The sequence below is a fragment of the Eptatretus burgeri genome, chromosome 11 (genome assembly GCF_056783735.1).
Source record: "Eptatretus burgeri isolate ZD-2024b chromosome 11, Ebu_testis_v1, whole genome shotgun sequence".
Taxonomy (NCBI): domain Eukaryota; kingdom Metazoa; phylum Chordata; class Myxini; order Myxiniformes; family Myxinidae; genus Eptatretus; species Eptatretus burgeri.
The window spans coordinates 50,178,990-50,193,115 of NC_140971.1; the positions used below are offsets into that span (position 1 = coordinate 50,178,990).

The 14,126-nt window shown below is 42.3% G+C and overlaps 1 long non-coding RNA gene across 1 annotated transcript in view; it reads right to left on the reverse strand.

The window, feature by feature from the left end:
* Positions 1-1,397: 1,397 nt before the first annotated feature.
* LOC147017045 (uncharacterized) overlaps positions 1,398-14,126 on the reverse strand; it is a 75,279-nt gene continuing 62,550 nt past the window's right edge. The window contains exon 4 of the long non-coding RNA XR_015049313.1: positions 1,398-2,680. This is a non-coding gene — a long non-coding RNA (uncharacterized LOC147017045). The remainder of the gene's footprint in view (positions 2,681-14,126) is intronic.

The window sequence follows — 14,126 nt, forward strand, 5'->3', positions numbered from 1 at the left end:
AAGCCAGTGATTTCAATCACATCCGCGTGAAGCCGGTGATTCCAAGCACGTGCAAGCATGACTTGCAAAACGGATCAAAAAGGACTTACCCTCTGAAGGAGCTGGCCAATCGAAAGTGAGAGGGGCGGAGCCAGCCAGGGGTGAAGGGTCAAAGGTGAAAGTGCGAGCACCCCCCCCCCCCCGAACCCGATAAAGAGCCATGCTGGAACGCCGAGAACGGAGTTAAGTTGAAGTTGAGTTGGAAGTTGGAGTTGGGCTGAGCCGTTGGAACGAGTATGGAGTTCGTGGCTTGCGGTTGGCAGTGGGAGTGGAGAGACGCCCCATTGGAAGCTGGAGAGTTCGGAGTTCGGGCAGTTGGTTCGCTGGGGGTACGCCGGCGCAACCAGGTGGCCTGAGGTGAGACCCATTCATTCCTACAGCGCGTCGTCTGCTAGACCAGGCCACAGTGGGGGCCAGACGACCAAGGGAGCCAGTTGGAGCTCAGGGGTCCGGGCAAAATTGCTGAGGGTCGCCGAACCAGGACCCAGCGAGTCACCAAGAGGGTGGCCAGGTAGCCCGCTCGATCTCTCGAAGCCCCTTCGGTCATCCCAGCTCCGAACAATTATAAAGGCTCAAGAGCCCGGTTCTTTCTTGCTTTCTTGGGTTTTGCATGAAAGTCTGTGGCGCCTTGTCCCTAAGTAGAACTGATTAAGTTCATGTACATAATAAATAGACATCGGCTGTAGGTTTTTGCTCGTGTCTTGTCCCCATCCCCCCCATTAATTGCATATTTGCATTTGAAATAAATGTCCCCATTTTTGAATGTTAACCTGCTCGTTGTGTCACTTTCTGCCATTGACTGCCATGATGCGTTCGGAATGTTAGCTGGCTGATTATAAGCCGATAAAACATACATCTGGTCTGACGGGGCTTGGCGATAAACAAAACCACTCAGCAATCGCATACGGAATGAGCTGCTTAAGCGGCTCGTTTTCGTGCAGGTCCCATCGAGGTATAAACTCCTGGCATTTCTTTCCGCGCTAATAATTAGGTACATCGACAATTCGGCGATCGACCCTGTAGCGTGTGGACAGAAGAGTTGGCTGGTTTATGGTGTGTTAAAAACACCCATAGCTGGGTTTCGGCATTGATCGGGAAGCTGCGACTAGATTTCCACGTTCGGTGGGTGCGCGCGGCCGCAATAGAGCTAAAGGCAGTCGTCCGCATGCTGGAGTGGTGGAAATCGACAACAATATATATATATATATATATATATATATATATATATATATATATATATATATATATATATATATATATATATATATATATATATATATATATATATATATATATATATATACACACACACATATACACACAGTCTGTCATGTCACTGAACAACTCCTTCAATTTATTGTGAAATCATACCAAACCTCCGGTCTGTACAAACGCCGAAAATAACTAGGGTGGGAGACACTTTCAAGAGTACATTATCTGATGAGCCAAGTATAAGTTGAGTAAGCTGTTAGCTGTTGGGAACCTCGGCGGTGCGTGTTTGTCTATTGCTCCATACATTTTATTTATTGGCTAACAGACACCAAAACCCTAACCCTAACAGTATTCATATTGTGATAAGTTCCTGTAAGAGAACTGTATTTTACACCCTCCCATGTGTATGTATATCCTCAGGGTTTTTTTATTTTATTTTAATTTTAATTTTTTTGAAAGAAAATGTTTTTTTTTAACTTAAATATTAAACTGCAATTGCTTATGAAAATGTAATATCACAAATATGATAAATAAATTTGTGCCAAAGAAATGTTTGAATTATTCTTGGTGTAAATCATGCCAACACAGTAACTCATGTTATTGTGTAAACAAAAGTGGAAAAGAGGAGCTGTTTGGTTCTTGTGCAGTATTATCCTGTTAAAAACAAGCATGTGTCACTGTGATTTTTATGTATATTTTATCGTCATATGATTCATCTTTCCATAATGGTTTCCTTTTTTTGAACAAGCTGCACAAATGTCAAGATTTCCCATCTAATTTCCTTTTTTAAAAGGTTGAATACCTCAATGACAATGTGTATGTAATCAGCCAGAAAAAAAATAATACAGGTCATATATTTTAAAATCACATGAAGGTACCTTTATGGATTATACTTGTCCAAATTTTGAGCAAAATGCTATTCTTTTCTACAGCAGCTCTTCACCATTGTCAGAGGATGTGCGATTGCAATGAATACTGATGCGTTCATGAAGGCCTATTGGGAGAAAGACTGTGATGGAAAAAAAAAGCATCGGTTGAAGCATTGAAGCACCCAACACATGAGCTGGTCTATCAATCTGGGGCTTGTGCATTCACTGCCAGGTTGGAGGGATAGTAAAGGTGGGGAGGCAGCGGTGGATTGGGGGAGGAGGATGGGGGGGAGGGTTTAAGTGCACAGTGTGTTTTTACACTCTCCATTGGCTGCCTCAAGTGATGGATGGTATGTGTCATGGCACTCGCTGTTTGCAGGATGTGAAGAGGGCTTTTCGCTCTTATATGCTGAGCGAGCTGCCGTTTGCTGAATGTACCTTGAGCTGAACGCTGCTGACAAGCTGGGCTTTGCAAGTAGTTGTGGGAGTGGGGGTGGGAGGAGGAGGAGATGGAAGAGGGTGGGATGGGATGGCTTCAGAAGAGCAGAAGCAATTCAAATCTAGGGAGGGCAGAGGTGGAGGGACAAGCTTGTTGGAAATGCACTGTTGGCTGAAACAGCTCCAGCAAATTAAGAAAGCCATCACAATTGTCATTTCACTGTCGCTATTGTATTTATCATGAGTAGACAATGCACAAATTGTACAGAAGGAGGAGTGTTCAACTGTTTGAGTGCTGTTGGCCAAGATTGTAGCCTCACTGGAACTGGCTGTTGGCCACTATCATGGCCCATGTCATTGTTTAACAATCTGTATTGCTTGTTCTTATGGTTGCCTCCTACAGTTGCCTTATAAACAATAGAGACGTTTTATTCAGTTTGCCTGAAAAAAACATCATGTTGTCATATTGCATCCTGGAAAATTCAGCACTCAAAAAGTTAAATAGAGTTAAATAGAGAATGTATGTTATCGTTGTCCGCAACTTTTGTTTAATGGGAGAGGGTCTGCATTGTCAGACCTTAAAAAGACTTCTCTGCACGAGAAGCTCTCAAACAGCTAGGATCGACATCCTATACCCTTACCCATTGGAAGAATGCACAGACATGTCACAGAAAAGTGGAATGCAATATATTGTACATGCGACAAAAACGTCTTCCATACAACAAATTGGATTAATGTTTTTGCCAACCTTCAAATTATTCAATCAATCGACAGCAAAAATTACAAGAACGCACAATGCTATGATATACACAAGCAAGAACGATGCAGGGATTGGAAAATGTGTCTTTCTCCATTATAAAACTTCAGTCTGATCCCTGGACGCCATGACTTTTAATCTTTTGATCGTAACATGATGCAGCCTTGCTACACATGGCATGAAAGGGGCTTTGGCAATTTGTGAGGTCATGCTTAAGAAGCTAATTTCTTCCTTTCAAGTTGGCCTTGTTCATGAATGAACACTTTGTTTGAAAGACAGCATGTTCAAAGAAACAGTTTCCAGACGTTTTTCTTTTCTCAGTTATATTTGGAGTTCAAAGTTAAGTGATTAGCAGTGGAGATATCAATTTACCTAAACATGGATGAGATAACGATAGACTGATCCATTCCGGCTTTTAGAAAATGTTTTGGGTTACGATCCTTAAATTTTAAAGGTCAAACAATACCGTTGAATGTCTGTCAAGCTGAGTGTGCAAATGCATTCCGGGCCTTGTGGAAACAACAGCTGCTCTGACAGTCTGCCTTGTGTATTCAAATTCTGAGGACCCATTACCTGAATTATTTTGGTTACTTCCTCATGTATGCGTCGTTTGTTCACTCAATATTCCTGCAGTGCAGCCTGCACAGTCAGGAATATCCTCTCCTAAGATATTCCTGAGAGTACAGAATACATGATATGTTGGACCAGGTTATATTGTACCTCTGAATGTCGCTGAAGAAGTAAGCCATGTCTCTAACAGGAAACCATACATTGAATACTATTTTAGTTCTGTTCATTTCTGTGTATAACTTGAAATGATGAACTCTCTTCAACAGCATTATTACTGAGTATGCCTGCACATACTCGAATATATTTTTAAGAAGGATAAAGATTTGATGTCAAAATTCCTGTAAGAGAAATGGAGGTAATTTTGTAGGTAGAGGACGAGATGGGAATCTGGCAAGAACTTATTTTCAATTCACTTCCACTCTTTTGTCCTACTTTTCTCATGTCTATGAAATGACCTTCCTGAGTGTATTCCGTCATCCTCAATTCCCTCCATTCCTAAAAAGTGACAGTCCATCACCACCTATCATTTCCTACCTACCCATGAGCTTTTAATGCTTTCAGAAATGTTCTGCTTCTCTTGTTTTCCTGTGTCTTATGACTTGTATACTCTGTGAATTATTTCACTTCCTCAATTACCTATCTATGACTTCCTTACTTTAACTAGAACCTTATATCCTTTGTCGACCTGTTTTCTTTAGCCTCACTTTTAGTTTCTTGATATTCCATCCTATCATGTTGAGCTCTTCCATGAGCCTTGGCACCTGTTAAAAAAAGCTGTTGGTTATTGATGGAGGAGGAAGGGATTGAAAGGCGGCATGGGGGGGGGAGGCAGGGAGTGGGACATCATGGGGGCAAGGAAGAACCCATATAAGTAGGTACGTATCAGGAGAGGGGTCGGCAACATAATTGAATAATGACGTTCTTAGGATATAAATGTCTCAAATGATTATTGTGATCAGTCTAGGTTCCCCTAAATATATTGAAAGATATCTTAAGCATATAACAGCATTGCTTCTGATACATTGCACTAAAATCGATGGATAATCTCACAGCTCCCTGCAGACTCTACTTATATCAAATGGAGCGCTTTGCTCATACAATTTTTCTGCTACACTTAATGCTTTGTGACATGCAGGACACGGATAAAGTGGAGAAAGTGTCTGTGGTTGTCCCGGGCTACAAGGAAGCTGACTGCATGGCTCCCAAGCGCCTCACCAACCGAGTAAGTGGTGTCAGATTAAGTGATGAAGATGGATAGAGACTCCATCGGAACATTCTAATGGAGTAAAGGTGTGTTTCTTGCCATATTTCGATGCTTCACTAAGTGGGAACGTTAGATGGCTGCTGTTGTGCTGGAATGTGCATCAAACAATGCAATTGCTTTTACAAGAGGGGTAAGTTGTTTTCAACTAAATATTTGTCAAAAGAGCTCTGGGCATAAAAGCTCTGCTCTTGTCATAAAATCAAAAGCTCTGATCAAAATAACGACCGGATGTTATCCTGATAATAAATTTGGCAAACGCTCGGCAAGCATGGAATTTGCCGAGGGTATCAGTGCACAATATTCTATGAAATGCTTTTTAAACTTCGGTTGTGACCTGTTTTCAGCACAAAATTTGCACCTTGTTCTATCATCTATTGCACGTTTGCATCTTTGTCTTTTTTCACTTTCACTTTCGGTCCTATCGAGATTTTTCTACATCATAGTTAATGGAAAAACGATGAAAGAAATTTTAAATTGAGGTCGGAAGTTTGATGGAATTTAGAAATAACTTTATTAATTTAAAACAGCAAAAACAAAAATTAAATCGAGTTAAGCAAAATATCAGACCTCAGTATCGCTGGGATTAACTTAGCCTCCAACTCGGAACCACCCTTCTCTGTGTTAGTCAGGAGGATGCGACATTGAGTGATTCTCACTCAGCTGTTAGAAATAATGGAAGAAAGAGCTATTACTTCACCATTGATCCATTGAAAGTAACCTCACCTGCTGTTGGTATGGCCTGGATTTTCCATCTGTAAACACCTGCAAGGTTGCATTGACATGCATGTCCTTAATTTTCTGTATTCTTTTTCTAAGTGTTACTCTCATACTCGTATTCATAAATCACAACATCTATTCTATACGATAATGAAGCTAAGTGTTTATTATCTCCTTCGAGACGAAGCATCAACAGTCCATGAAACAGCTCTATTGTACTGTACTTGGTGTACATGACTCTGAATCGCTTTAATTTTTCGCTCGCTATCACGAGCAAAGGAGCAAAATGTAAGGGGGTTAAAAAGTGAAGCCGAGACTGCCGACTATTAGCTATGTAGCACGAGGTACGTCACCGAACATGATTGGTCCAGTGCTATCACATGCCGCCAAGTATTAGCTGTGAAGCACTAAGTACGTCACCAAACATGATTGGTCCAGTGTTATCACGTGCCTACCACAGAACAGACCACCACCACCACCTCTGTCACCCGTCCATGGAATGGGTAATCTACTAGTAACATGTAGTGAGCAGCGAGGTGATCACCAAGTTCATGGAATTGACGAGTTATTGAAGTGGAATTGAAATGAAAAAGTAGTCTTTTAAAATACAGCCTTTCACTACATCAATGCAAATGAGCTATTATCTTCAAATTAGATCTATTCTGATAACTTCCAACAACCCAGACTAAACATTACCTGATTTACCCTTGTGAAGTTTTGAGATGGACATTAATATGGCCTTCTTTTGTTAGTCCGGGAGCCAACCTGTGTACGAGGCTGTTTTAGGGTTGGACCTTACAGCCTCTGCTATAAAATTTTACACCCCCAGGATGTTTAGATATATGTTTGCAGTTCATGAAAACCAATGTTGGCAATTCATAAGCTCTTGCGAAAAATTTTGGCGGACGTTTTTGTTTGAGGAAGATTTGAAAAATTTGATAAAACAGCAATTGTCAATAAAATTTCTAAAAAAATTAAAAAATCACATTCATGAAAAATAAATGTGAACTAAATGTAAGAATTCAATCAGTGCATTGTAAAATGACAAAAAAAATTGCCTTTGTGGAAGTAAACCTCGTAAAAGTACATAATTTTGTGAAAAATGCCTTAAAAATAACGTTTTTTGAAGATGGCCTTTAGAACTTTTCTTATCATAGGCAGATGCTGCATTAGAATACTAATTTCTCTTAATGTGATATGAACATGGTATCCATGGCTAATTAAAACAGCAAATTTGAGTGAGTTCTATCAATTTTTAAAGAGAAAATTAACATTTTTGTCAACCAAAGTTACCCCTACCCCCAAAATCCTCTTACTCTATTGAACACAGTTCGGTTAAGGTTTGCTGGATCCAGGTTGGGTACTTCACAGTTCACTCTTCCAAAGGAAAATTCAATGGTGTTTGGAGTGACATGGCCCTGGAGCAGACATACAACAATGAAGGGAAGACATCTCTGTTCAAAGGCATATCTCAGGCACCAGCTGCTCGAGATAAATATGTGAAGACAGCACCATTTCTCACAGCTGTATCAGAGAACATAAAGTCTATGGCTAATCTAGGCCAACAGGAATCTACTCATCATGGAGAAACACATAAGCAGGCAACAGAAGAACATATGCATGTTGAGGAGATCAAGAAAGTGATATGCCAGCAGATGATAAACCCATTCCAGTGTAACAACCAAGTGGATCTGCTCAATAGAGCAACTGGTGAGAAGGATGCTTCAAAAGACTTGGTCCATGCTCAAGCTAAGGGCATGGAAGCCATTATGAAAGCAGAAGAGGTGGTCTCTATTAAGATTGAACCACTGAAGCTGGTAACTTTCTCCTCACAGAAGAAATCAAAACCATCAAGGAAACAGAGTTTAATCAGGATCTATCAAGATGAGACTGCAGCTACACGTGTGCTGTGTTTCTATCGAGATGCCGACCCAGTCACAAGACAGATGCATTTTCCCATGAGTGGACAGACTACCCATCATCCCTGTTTGAGGTTGACCCACGCTTAGCACAGGGGTTTGTAATGCGCAAAGGCAACAAGTCTGATTTCGTGGCAGTGCTAATTGCTGAAGCTGAGCAGGATGTTGTTTTACAGCTGCCATCATTACCACAGAGTGACCTATACACAGTTTATCTGGTAGACACAATGGCATTTGTAAATAAATACCAAAAAATGGGTGTGAAAACATTTGGTGAACTTCCCCAGCTGTATCTTCGCAAGCTCCTGCAGTTGAAACCTGAAATGTGCAACTGTGTCAACATCATTGGTGATCAGTATGATTTTGATGATAGCCATACTTTGAAGGGTGATGAGCAGCAGAGGAGAAACCAGACAGACCAGGCAAGACAATTCTCACCATCCAAGAGTCTAGAAATTCCGGACTGGAATTTACTCATGAAGAATCCAAGAAATAAAGGAAATCTTCAGAACTTCATTGGCACTTCCCTTTGTGAGAGTCCTGAAGCTATTCCGGATGGAGTGACCATCATTCTTGGTGGTATGATGGAAAACAAAGGTCACACTCTTTCCATCACATCAGCATCAAGTTCAGTTCTGGACTTACCTTGTGAAGAACATGAAGAGGCAGACACAAGGATTATTGCTCATCTTGCATATTGTGTGGAATATCTTGATCACCATCGAGCTGTTGTGCATGCAACAGATACAGACATAATTATGCTGTGTATATATCACTTCTGCTGCTTGAACACATTGCAAGAACTCTGGATACAACGGCAGAATCAATACCTACCTATTCATGAGCTGGTAGAAGTGTTGAGCAAGAAGTACCAGAAAATCCTCTTGATGTCGCAGCTACACTTCTGTGCACATATGTGTTGTGTGGATGTGACACAGTGAGCTACCCATTCAGAAGGGGAAAAGAAGAGGTCAGGTCAGGTATGGGAGCATGTGCCAGAACAGCGCGTCGCTGCGTCCACTTTCCGCCGGTACTCCAGGGGCCTCCATCTGGCCATCCCCCAGGCAGATGCCAGGCCCATCCCCATCTCCTTGAGATGATGGTCAACCTGCTGCAAACATGAGGCACGTGGTCAGCCGACTGGCCTCCTCCACTCATGAGACTCCCTCGCTGAGAGAATCTGGTGAGCAGAATCAGCGTCAGGAAAATGAGCCACATGTCCATACAGCCGCAACTGATGCTCACGGACTATGCAGGTAACAAATCTCATCCGAGTCTCTCTCAGCAACCGCTCGTTGGACACAAAATCCGACCAGCGATAGCCAAGGATTCTTCGAAGAGACCTGGTACCAAAGGAATTAAGTCTCTGTCTCAGATCCTTGGTCAAAGTCCAAGTCTCGCACCCATAGAGCAAGACTGGAAGTACCAAGGACCTGAAGACTCGGACTTTCGTCCTCCCGCACAGGTACCGGCAGCGCCACACCCCATGATCCAGTGAATCCATGACTCCCCAGGCCCGACCCAGACGTCTATTGACCTCCGGCTCACAACCTGCGGAGACATGAATATCACTGCCAAGGTAAGTGAATCTATCCACGACCTCAACATCCTCACCACAAACAGACACAGACAGGACAGCAGCATCCAAGATGTCACCGAAAGCCTGGATCTTAGTTTTGACCCAAGAAATTCATAATCCCAACGGCTCCGACTCCTCATTCAGCACCTCGAGGGCCCCCAAGAGGATGTCTAAAGTCTCCGCAAAGATGACTGCATCATCTGCAAAATCAAGGTCCGAGATCTTGACATTGCCAAACGATGCACCGCAACTTGATCTCTCCGACATCCTCCCTAAAATCCAGTCCATACAAGTGCTGAAAAGTGTGGGGGCAAGTACACATCCCTGACGAACTCCAGTAACAACTGGAAATAAGTCAGAGATGGTACCACCACACTTCACAGCACTCTCAGTACCAGAGTAGAGTTCAGACATCAGATCGATCAGTTTTGGTGGCACCCCACGAAGACCAAGAATCCTCCAGAGGACATCCCGATTCACTGAATCGAACGCTTTACAGAGATCAACATAGGCTGCAAGCAGCCCCTGCCGAAACTCTCGTCTGCGTTCGGTGAGGACACGAAGGGCAAGGATACGGTCAATCGTTGACCTCTTTGGTGTAAAGCCTGACTGCTCTGGACGCTGGTGCTCAAGCAGATGGTGGCGAACCCTATCAAGAATTATCCGAGCAAAGACCTTGCCCGGCACTGAGAGCAGCGTCACCCCTCTTCCAGTCAGTTGGGATGATGCCTGTGTTCCTGTGAAAAGAAGAGCGGCACAGGTTTCTCTGGGACTGATAGGAAACCTTCCCCACCTTGTTGATTTTGGAAGAGATAGTGAAATGGCAGCAACAGAATGTGTCATTGATGAGGCCAGAGTATACTGGACTGCTCTGTATGGCCAAAAAGGGTTCAGCTGTTTGGATACCCTCAGGCAGCATATGATTGTCTCTTCAAAATTAGACCTTAGGTAACTGCCAGCAACAGAAGATGCGTTTTACTTCCTTGTTTTAAGAGCATTGTATCAATTGCTTCTGTATAGACGTGCACATCTCAGTGACCGAGCACTTCCCCCAGCCACAACATTTGGCAGAACCCTTATCAATGGAAAACTGGTCCCAATTCTCATGTCTAAGCCAGCCAAGCCAAACATAGACAAAACGGTGTCTTGCATGTGCAAATTATCCAAATGTCTGAAACGATGTTCATGCAAAAAGGCTGCTGTGCCTTGCTGAGTGACATGCATATGCCTTCGTCAGAGAGGTTCATGTGGTGGAGTTGTTTCAGAGAGTGACTCTTCCTCTGAAGAGGATGTTTCATGTCACAATATTGTGTTAATCCATTTCTAATTTTATCTTCCTTAAAACCATGGCATGTAAAAGTATGTTCTTGTTCCTGACCCCATTGATAGTCAAGCATTTCTGAGTTGCATAAATCTTTTGTTGTTTGACATATAACCTTGTCAATTGTAGGTAGGTTAAATCACCAATTGTGACATAGGAAATGAACTCCTCTTTAATATGAGGGGTCATTTGTGTATATAGGTTTAGTGGTTATGATTTTAGGACAATATGAATTACCCCTATCCCCATCCTACATCTTCGCTTTTGCCAACATTTTGTTATCAGAGGGGGCTCGCATAAGTGTTGACTGTGTTGTTGCGCAAGAGTTTCACCATTGCCAACATTGGTTTTCATATACTCAAAGGGTGTCTCTTTATGAAAATCAACACAAAAATTTTATAGCAGACCGGGCAATTTTTTTTTAATTTTGATCGGTTGGCTCCCGGACTATGTGGTCTTATAGCCAGATCAATGACCAGTGTTGGAGTTGCTACGATGACGAGGTAGAAAGTTAAAGGTACAATCGACTCCTAAAAAGAAGTAGCTAATGATACGGTGTTTAAAAAAGAGCAATGCAACTTTAAATGTTTGTTTACAAAGAAACAGAAACCTCAGAAATGTGAATCAAACATTTCTTGAAAGCTTATGACATGGTTGTTTCCATCACTGATTGCTATTGCAGTAAGTCACTGCTCAAGTTCGTCAGAGCCCAAGGTCTGAAATTGGCATTTATGCAAAATCCTTGTAATTGACATTGTCAATGTGTGCCCCTCCTTGGTTCAGACAGGCATTGATCCTGACTCCAAAGTTCTGTCCAACTTTCCTGTAGGTCTCATGTGGCACTGCCTGGATGTATTATGACACCTCCTGCTTCAAATCATCCAATGTGGCAGGGTGGTTGGCATAGACAGATCCCTTGGCAGCCCCCCACAGGCAGTAGTCCAGAGGGTTCAAGTCTGGGCTATGGGGTCCCCAGTCATGAGTGGTACCCAGGGAAACGAGGTGGTTTCTGAAGAGCTGCCACAGGAAAATGATGGTTTCACCCACTGTGTGCGGGGTGAACAGTCCTGCATAAATCAGGACATGCTGAGCTGATTTGGGGTGACCTTTTTGGTTAGATTATGATGAAACTTCTGCAGCATGGCCTGGTAGCACTCACTGACGATTGTCACCATCCTGCTGTTGTCATTCTCAAACCAGTAAGGCCAAAGCGTTCCCCATCTGGCAATGAAGGTGCAGAAGCATGTGAGTTAGGCCCTTTCAGGTACCTCTCAGTGATCTCCTCAGGTGGTTCTGCCCCCTACATTTGTGGTTGTTGATGGCACCATTCAAGTGGAAATGGGCTTCATCACTGAACCAGATCAGGTTGATCCAGTTTGTGTACCACTCCATCCTGTCACTGAGCCAATTGCTCATATTAAGACTCCTTCTCATGTCATCTTGACCCAGTTTATGCCTAATAGAGATGATGTAAGGGAAAAGCTTCAGTTCCTTAGTGAGGATACGCCAGACTGATGTTGGTTTGATGCCGAGCTCCCGGGAGTTCTGATGGTGGGACTTCTTGGGACTGTCCACTGCAGAATCCCGCATGGCGTCGATGTTGGCTTGGCTCTTGGTTACTGATGCTGGCCTGACACTGTTGCCCTTGCTCTGGTTGTAAACTGTACCCTTGTGCTCAAAATGTTTCACAATACGTTGAATGGCACAATTTGTGTGTCCATCACATGTTTTGAAGTTGTATTCCCAGCAGAACCTCCGGCAGGTGTCTACATATGATTTAGTCTCATATCACGGAGGCACCACTTTTGTCTTCTGCTTCACTGTCGATGGCATAGTTGAGCTATGGAGCTAAAAATTCCAGAGAAAAAATACCACGATAACATCACCAAACTCTGAAAAGGAAAACGGTATCGGTCAAAAAAAACAAAGAAATGGCAGGAAGTCAAAGTTGTATCAATCTTTTTGAAACACCCTGTATTTGCTCTTGAAGGTATTTTGAAAGTGTAGCTTCCTACTTTTGAAGCAACTTTCGCATCAAACTTAATTGATTGAAATTAAAACTTTTGGTCAAGGAATACTCTGTGAAAAAGTGAAATAAGGTTTAGCTTCTCTTCAGAAACACAACTTTTCACAAAATATGCCTAATGAAAGAAAGAGAAAAAGCATTATCGTCGTGCTTCTGGGTAAGGTATTTTAAAAATGGATTCTTTATTTTAGATAACCTCTTCCAACAGAAACTTGTGTCAATGGACTCCAGGATTGGTGTGTTGCAGGTCCTGCAATCTTCAAAGTAAGGGATTGGTTGCATTGACAGCAAGATCAAACAACATTCGGCCAAGCTAGGTGTAAAAAAACAAACATGGAAACACGTTAACTGATGCCTGTGTTGTGTTGAACTTTGTGTTCAGTTTTACTCATCAAAATGCATTTCCTTAAGTTGGTGTTAAGATGTTTTCGACTTTTGCGGGTACCTCCGATTTGTTTGGCACAGGAAGTAAATAGACAAGTAACACTTCTCTGTAGTGGTTTTACTCCTCGTCAAGGTTTCTTTGACAAAATTAAGGTTCTTTAATCGATCGACGGTAGTCGGGGGTAGTCCAACCTTGAGATTATCGAAAAGATAAACATAAAGCAACACACCGACACAGCACTCGTATCCAGATCCGGATTCGGATCTTCGCCAAAATCGAATTAATTCGTCCTTGTCACACAACCAACCTGTCCACCAAGTTTCATCCGAATCCATTCACAACTTTTTGAGATATTGTGCTAACCTTAATTTTTTTTGAAACTTTGAGAAGGAGACTTGATATCTTTTTGTGAGAGATAGGGTTTTGCCCTATCTCTCAATGGTGAAGAATCACTTAAAAATATATCAGATCCGGATCTTCAGCAAAATTGAATCAATTCTTCCTTGTCAGACACCCAACTTGTCCACCAAGTTTCATCCGAAATCCATCGACAACGTTTTTGAGATATTGTGCTATATATCGTTTTTGGCCCTATCTCTCAATGGTAAAGAATCACTTAAAAAAATTCTAGTAGTCGAATCCGGATCCAGATCTTCAGCAAAATCTAATCAGTTCGTCCTTGTCACACACTGAACCTAACCACCAAGCTTCATCTGGATCCATCCACTATTTTTTGAGATATCCTGAACACAGACAAACAAACACAGAGAGGGGTGAAAACATAATCTGCTTCACCTCCGGTGGCGGAGCAAAAAATGCCAGAAACTGCTCATTAGCGAGAGTTGGCTCGACCTATAGAAGCAGCCAGAAAATCCCAAAGACTCTTGATCTTTTTACAGACTGTAAGATCGAACTTCAACATTAACACTTGCTAACGTTTAACTCATCTCTACAATTTACAACTGGGTTATATTCTCAACAAACGTTGCAGGATATGATAAAATAAACAATTTGTTCTCCATCGAATCAT